This window comes from Meriones unguiculatus (genome assembly GCF_030254825.1).
Source record: "Meriones unguiculatus strain TT.TT164.6M chromosome 13 unlocalized genomic scaffold, Bangor_MerUng_6.1 Chr13_unordered_Scaffold_34, whole genome shotgun sequence".
NCBI lineage: Eukaryota > Metazoa > Chordata > Mammalia > Rodentia > Muridae > Meriones > Meriones unguiculatus.
The window spans coordinates 6,694,886-6,703,041 of record NW_026843646.1 but is presented as its reverse complement, the minus strand read 5'-3'; the positions used below and the strand labels follow the sequence as shown (position 1 = coordinate 6,703,041).

Genomic DNA, 8,156 nt, shown 5'->3' with positions numbered 1-8,156 from the left:
AGGGTTCCTTCAGATTTCTTCTCCCAACCCATAACTTAGGAGACTGAGATATGTGAAAATTACCCTGATGCACTGCCATATCTCAAAACATGCAGTTGCTAAGCAAGAATCTCAATGACTGCTACCCTTGATACTGGCCTTTCTCTCAGGCCCACATTCGTCATTCAGTCCTGTTGCTCCTACTTCCCTCTTGTTCACATTACCTTCACGTTGTCATCTCCCATCTGGATAGTTTATAATACCTTCCTTACCTGTTTCCCTGTTCATTGGTTCCATGTATGTAAAAGATGGCTTTATATATGTAAAACTTATTTTTAAGATCAAGTTTTACGTATCTCAGGCTAGCCTCAAACTTGCCAAGCAAACAAAGGTGACGTTGGACTTCTGATTCTCCTGACTATACCTCCTTTATTGGGATTTCAGTGTGTACCAAAAGCAAGGTTTCATGGATGCAAACCAAGACTTTACCAACTGTGCTACATTCCAAGCCCTTATAAAGAAAATCTAAAGACAAAAAGCAAGCTATTGACCCTGTCTTAAAATTAAGCCTATAAGCCGGGCACAATGGTGCACACCTGTGTGCCCAGCAGTCAGAAAAGCAGAGGAAGGTGGGTCACTGTAAGTTCATGGCCAGCCTGGTCTACACAGCCAAGACAGCCAAGGCTACACAGAAAAGCCCTGTCTTGAGAAAAAAAGTTGTGTAAAATCACACATTTTCAGTTTGAACTATGTTTGTGGTGCAGGAAAGAGAAATTCAGAGATGCCTAACAGACTGTTTCCTAGGCCATTGAGTCTTGACATTTTTTTTTATGTATCCGTGACTGCACTGGCTATAGTATAAATAGGTACTTTGAGGTTTTGCAGGCTGCTCTACTTAGATTGCATGTTTGGTAAACAGGCCTTGGCTACATAATTAGAGTCCAGCACAAAATTTAAGTATTTCGAGAGCTTTAGCAGAATATTAGAACAAAGGCAAGGTCCCCTGAAGGCAGATCCTGAGCACCTGAACAGGGTGCATTTCCAAAAAGCTGGCTATGTTGGTGCATTGTGTTTGCATGCTGGAGTGGGGAGGAGGATGTGGATGGTGAGGAAATCTGCTGCAAGCTCTACCCTGGGTGCTACCACCATTCTTTCCTTCCTGTTCTTCTAACCCATCCACCACATTTTTTAGTTGAGATGATACTATGCTTTTGCTATTGTTTTAAAAGATGTATTTGTTTATTCTGTATACAGTGCCAGAAGAGGGCACCAGATTCCATTATAGATGGTTGGGAGCCATCAGGTTGTTGCTGGGAATTTAACTCAGGCCCTCTAGAAGAGTGACTAGTGTTCTTAACCTCTCCAACCGAGGGTTTTTGTTTTGTTATTTTTTTAATTTACCTGCATATACACCTGCATGACGGAAGAGGGCATCAGATCTCAGTATAAGTCATGGTGGACCACCATGTAGTTGCTATGACTTGAACTCAGGACCTCTGGAAGAGCAGCCAGTCCTTTTAACCTCTGAGCCCCAATATTCTGCTTTTGTTGTTGATATTTTGGAGCTGACAACGGGAACTAGAGCTGCCTTGTGCATGATTAGCACATGCTTTAACACTGAGCTACAAGCCCCAGCCTCAAAACAGACTCTGGTTGCTGTTGTGTTGTCATTATTGTTGAGATAATCTCACTATATACACCAAGCTTAAAATCCTTGTGCCCCAACCTCCTGAAAGCCAAGATTAAAGAAGTGCACCATTACACCCAATATTCAAAATTATTGTTTGTAAAATGTGTGTGTGTGTGTGTGTGTGTGTGTGTGTGTGTTTATCTTTTAGGAACTTGATTTTCCTTCCACCTATTTTCCCTTTGCTCAGGTGTCTGCAGAGTTGCTCAGGACCATTCAGTAGTGGCTCCAACCCACTCAGTACCCTGTGCTGTGGGAGAACTGACCAGTATTCAGTGGCTGGCTGGGTACTCCAGTCTTCAGTAGGGAACTGCTGGGTGGGTACAGAGGGCACCTGCTTACCCTCAGACCAGTCTGCCACCTTGGGATGAGCGACAGTGAACTCAGGAACTGGCACAGTCCATTCACCCTGGAATTCCTCCTTGCTCATGGTCTTCTCAGCAGCAGCCTGCTACTCTTTCTCAGTCTCCTCTGAGTCTATGTAGAAGTAAAGATCAAGCATAACCTCCCATGACTGCTCACAGGAGATAGTGCCATGCATGAGGAGTACTTCCTGAGCCAGCATCCACCACATCAGGCCCACTGAGTGAACTCCCTTGTTGTTGCATGGATGGCAATGTCCACATAGTGCAGAGAATCTGTGTTGCACTGGGCAATGGTGGGTAGGTTGACCTAAGCGGCCTCTGTGAGGGGCTGGTTTCAGCCCTGAGATCAGTTACCACTAGAAGCCATGGTTCCCTGAAAGCTGCTTGCATCTGGTTAGTGAAGGTACCAGGTGTGAATGGGGCAGCAATTGGAGTGGCTACAGTGGCAGTGGCAAACTTCAGCACAGCTTGCTCACCAGTGTTCCTGGAGGTGATGACACTGACATCAGCAATGTTCTCAATGGCAACAATAGCCTGAGCTGCAAGCAACAGGTCCTCTTCAGATTTATGATGTAGATACCATCACTTTTCCTTTTGTAGATGCATTGTTCCATCTGAAAGTCAAGGTTCCTGCCACCTAACTGGGTTCCTGTGGCAAGGAATTTGAGGACATCCTCCTACTTCATCTGCAGGACATCAAGGGCTCAGGACATTGTGTAAGTTTCCCCTTTAAGTTATTCTGGGAATGAAGAACATACCATATGGACCCATCCCCAGGCAGTGCATAAAAGTGTGTGTATGTTTAAATTTTTGAAATCTTACTATTAATTTTATAAGACAAAAAGATCTTTGAGATAAGTGTACACCAAATCATTTCTATCCTATTTTCAAACCACTTGTCTTAGTTACTTTTCTATCACTATGCTAAGATATCATGACCAAAGCAGCTTGTAGAAGAAACAGTTGTTTGGGTACTTAGAGTTTCAGATTTTAAGTCCATGAATATCGTGGAAGAGATCATGGTGGCAGACAGTAATGGCAGGCAGAGCACCAGAGAGAACAGTGGTTAAGAGCTTACATCCTGATCTATAAGTATGAGGCAAAGAGCTAACTGGGAATGGTGTGGGATTTTAAAACCTCAAAGCCGACCCACAGTGACACACCTCTTCAACCAGATCACACTTACTAATTTTTCCAAAAATGTTCCATCAACGGGGGGACCAGATTTTCAAACATATGAGATAGTAGGGGTCATTTTCATTCAAAGAACTACACTCCTCAATAGCTTCCTATGTAGCCAGGAATTAAGATAAAAACTTGAATGTCCCAAAGCATCTCAGGCACTCAGATTCTTGTGCTGTTTTGTTGTTGCTGCTACTGTTTTGTTTTTGAGACCGAGTTTGGGGTCCACAGTACATCCTGTCAGTCACTCTATTCTCACTGCTGTTCAGATACCATTTGTGGTCAGGGCCACCATCTTGGATCTCCCTGGAAATGTCTGTCTTTGTTGCTGAGGTGTGCTTCTTTTTTGCAGCAGAATGATGGGTCCTGTTTCATATTCTCGAGGTTGACCTTCATTCCTGACCTCCCTGATGCTCCATTTACAGGCATGTGTCACAACACTTGATTTATGATCTTTTTTGTTTGTTATTGTTTTATTTTGTTGTTGTTTTGCTTTGCTTTTCAAGACAGGATTTCCCTGTGTAGCTTTGCCTGGACTGGACTAGCTCTGTTGACCAGGATGGCCTCAAACTCACTGAGATCCAGTGTATGCCACCATGCCTGCTGATCTCTTTTTTTTGGAGGGGCTGTATTTTTATCTTTTGTGTAGATGGGTGCTAAGAGTATTTTTCTTGTATGTGTATAAGTGTACCACCTGTGTGCCTTATAACTCAGGAGGCCATATGGCATCAAATTTCCTGTAACAGGAGCTACAGAAGATTGTGAACAACCATGGACATAGTAGTAACTCTGCAAAATAAAAAAGCAGAGAATGTTTTGATTCATTTTAAGATGTATTATATATATAATATTGTGTTTTCATATACACCTGCATGCCAGAGAAGGCAACAGATTTCATTATAGATGTTTCTGAGCCATCATGTGGTTGTTGGGAATTGATCTCATGACAAAAAGCAAACAGTCCTCTTAACGTCTGAGCCATCTCTCCAGCCCCACAGAAAGTATTTTCTATCACTAAGCCATCTCTTCAGCCCCTCTGGCTTCCTCTTTAATCTTTGGTATTTCTTGTTGGGAACCACTGTTTTACCAGCTGCTTTGATATTTAAGTCTCAGCAGAAAGACTGCTTTTTCCAGGCCTTCACTGGAGTTAGTGAAGAATTTCCAAGTCTAGCTTCTTTTATTTGAGACAGCATGTGGGATACCTTGTCAAAAATCACACCTCTTTTTTTCACCTCCTTGTGAATTTAACTCATTGTACTAAAGTGCCTTTACTCTGGCTTAAAAGGATTCTGAAATAAAGGAAGGTATCTAGCTTCCACTAGAGCCACTCGGAAAGGTCCCATGTGTTGTCTATTGGTTTATTAATTTCAGTCCTCACTCCCAACCCAAGAACCATTTGACTCTGCTGGCAGGCTCTGGCAATTCCTATTATTGTTGTTGTTGTTATTATTACTTTCTTCTCATTTATATTCCAAACAAATTCACCTTCTTTCATTTCCCTTATGGAACTAAAATGTTCTCAACTCTAGGCCTTTGAATACATATGTTCTTTATCCCTTCTGGGGTGTTAGATCCCTCTTGCTTCTCTTTAAGTTTCATATTGGATTTTATAGTGATGTATATTTTTCTATGCATGGTCTATAGGTTTGTTTATGGTGGATAACCCCACAAGACTGTAAGCTTATAGAGAAAGAATGGTGTTTGCATGAATCATTTTCTGTGTGTTCAGGACTTAGCACAGTACTGGATACCTAATTCAAAAATAGTAACTATCTGCAGAAGAACAAATAACCTTTTAAGTAGTAAATGCCTTGAACAAAGTCTTTGTAATCTGATAGTAATACAGAATTCCCACCTAAAGGATGGGAGCATGTAGCATTTTATTTGTTAATGCCAGCCATTGTGCCATCTGTAAAAAAACATTTCCTGAAGTATTTTTATCTTGTTCTGTTACTGCTGTTACTAGGACAGTCTCCTCTATGCCTGTTGCCTTCTCTGTGTTCTCTTTAATTTATTCCATAAAAAGTTACTTCCTTTAAGGTTTAGTGAGGTTTAGCAACTGGCTTTATTATATCCAAAGACTATCCGTATCTGCCTGTTTTGTACAGAAGCTAGAAATACAGGTCAGAGGTAGAACATTTGCTTCACATATAGGAGGTAAGGAAGGAGGAGGAAGGGGAGGAGAAAAAAAGGAACAGGAGAAGCAAAGCATTGCTTTCCTCTATACAGATGCCCTGCCTTAAATACAGGGGTTAACAGTCTTCCTGTTTCTGATTTCCAAACAAGATAGAAATTTCAGATACAGCAACAATGCTATTTATTTTGTGTTAGTTTTTAACCTGTTTCCTCTCCTGACATTCACTGTGTAACTGCTATATACATAGTTGGCTTTATGTACATGTTCATTTTCTTGGAAGAATCTATGTTTTCACTAGGTTTTATGGAAGGTTAGATCCTGAGAAAATGTTCTGAGTTTTGCACCCTGCCATAACTATCCCTGGGAGACCATATCTCCAAAGCTGATTATGTCCTCTTTGTATATCTTTTGATGTTATGACTTCAGGATGCATCTTGAAATTGTATTCAACAAAATGTGGTAAACATGCCCTAAGCTTAACAGGCATTTTGTGCCTCATGAAATAAAAATCATCATAAAATGTCTTGTCTGAAAAGAGCATCTGAGATCATTATACAAAGCACTTGGTTACTTTCATTTTGTTCATTAACACTATTAGTACTTCTTATTGTTTTTCATTAGTTTTTTAGAGACCCAAGTATGACAACCCTCTTGTAAGGGACTGTGTACACACTATTAACCAAGAAAATAAATCCACACATTCAAAACAAGCAAAACCACCAAATATTGATAAGAATTAGGTTTAGATTTGGGGCCCAAAAATAATTCAGTTGAAATGTGAGGAAGACATTAAAATACCATTATTCAGCAAGCATTTAGTGTATATATATGCATGTAAATATGATGAAAGGATGTACACATAAATACAACTTAAGAATTCTTGGACATACACACAAAAGGTGGAACTTAATTAAGCAGGATTTTTTTCCTTTTTGTTTTCTTGCCAGGAAGTTTTTGAACATGTTCCTCCCCTCCCCTCCCCTTCCATTCCTTCCTTGCTCAGTGTGAATTTACAAACATTGCTCTCGAATGGATGCAGTTCTGTGAAAGCATTACCCAAAGGACTCTGCTGACTCATGTCTAGACTTGAACCCCAAATGCATTCTAGCTAATTTTTTTTTCTTGCACTGGTGATTAAATAAAGTTACTCATTTTTTGGGGGGAAGGGGAGATACCCAGACATGTTTAATTCCTCATTTATTCCCCCCTTATGTACTTTAGCACTTTGGGGAGCACATTGAAAAGGTTCCCCACCCATGCAAACCACAATCATACATGTGATTTCTAAGATTTTCTAACAAAATTCTTCCAGTTGCCAGTCTGGGACCTCGCTTGAAAAAATAATTGGCTTGGTTCTCAGGTGAAAATCTCTTAAGTACCAATGCAGGGAAGAGCACCCCAGCTAATAAGGCATGTGTCAAGGGGCACAGGTGAGTATTCTTGGCACAGTGCCAGTACACTGGCACAGACCCAGGAGCTCGGTGGAGCCAAGCCTTCTCCTTTTGAGTTCTGTCCACTTCCTAGTTGAAGTCACCTATGGCTCAAAAAGAAGTTTGAGGGATTAGAGATGTAGCACAGTTTTAAGTGGTGGAGCAGAAGGATCAGAAATTCCAGGTTATCTTATAGCTGTTTAGTTTCAGGCCATGCTGGGCTACAGGGGACCCTAACCAAATAAAAATAATAGTAATAACCACAATACATTTTGTTTAAGAGCATATTTGACGATCATTGTTCCAAGCCAGAGCTAACCTCAGGTCACCAACTTTCCTCAGAGAAGAAGCAAAGAGGCAATGAGGTCCAGCCCAACAGGATTTTCTACACACAGACCCCTCACCAACTGAGCTTTCCCACCCAACCATGTGGAAATGTGTGCTCCCACTGGAGACCAGAGGTGCCCCAGCTTGTAGTGCTGGGAGGATGGGGCTGGCAAAGTCACCATGGAGCACAGCTGTTTGGTCACCAGCCCACTGAGACCAACACATGCAAACAAAACCACAAAAGAACAACACAAGAAAACATGTATTGGGTACAATGTGTGCAAAGAAAATGAAGAAGAAGAAAATACCAAAACTCAAAACAGTGGCCTGTCTCTCTATGGGCCTTCTATCTTGTTCCATAAGTGGTGACCTACCCCGAAATCAGGATCCAACTACACCAGAGTTTGGAATGGTGACCTGCATTCAGCCAGACCAGAAAATGGAGCAGCAACATATCTGTTGATCTTTACCAAACCAGAGGCCAAAGCACCAGCCAAACTCTGCCAGACGAGAGAACACAGCAGCAGCAAATCTCTGCCAGATCAAAGGCCAGAGCAGCGGCCAAACTCTGCCAGACCTGAGGCCAGAGTAGTGGCTAAGTTCTGCTAGACCAGAGACCAGAGAACATTGGTAGAGGTGCCAAGCCCGGGGCTCCACATACTGTATCCATCCCTTGGCACCTCCTCACCACTCTCACTGGAACCTGTGGAGCATGGTTCAAGCTTCCCTGACATGGGAAAGAATCAAGTCTAGAGGGATAGAAGTATTCTGTCCGATGTCCTCAGTCAGTCCCAAAGACAAAAAACAAACAAACAAACAAACAAACAAAAAAACCTGGCAGCGACAGACAAAAGTTAAGACACAAACAGCTAGATCCCATTGCTCGTGCAGCAGAAAAATACAAAGAGCCAGACAGCAGATCCTACCACAACTGCAGTGGAAAAAATGAAAGTAGGATATCAGCGAATCTCTGATGCAGGAACTACCTGCATTGTCCTTGTCCAAAGATCCAGAGAGCACAGAAAACTGGGTACTCTACCACCCTTACA

At 41.8% G+C, this 8,156-nt stretch overlaps 1 pseudogene; it reads right to left on the bottom strand.

Annotated features, from left to right (window-relative positions):
- Positions 1 to 1,872: 1,872 nt before the first annotated feature.
- On the bottom strand, positions 1,873 to 2,744 carry LOC110543821 (small ribosomal subunit protein uS2-like; annotated as a pseudogene).
- Between the last annotated feature and the right edge of the window lie 5,412 nt (positions 2,745 to 8,156).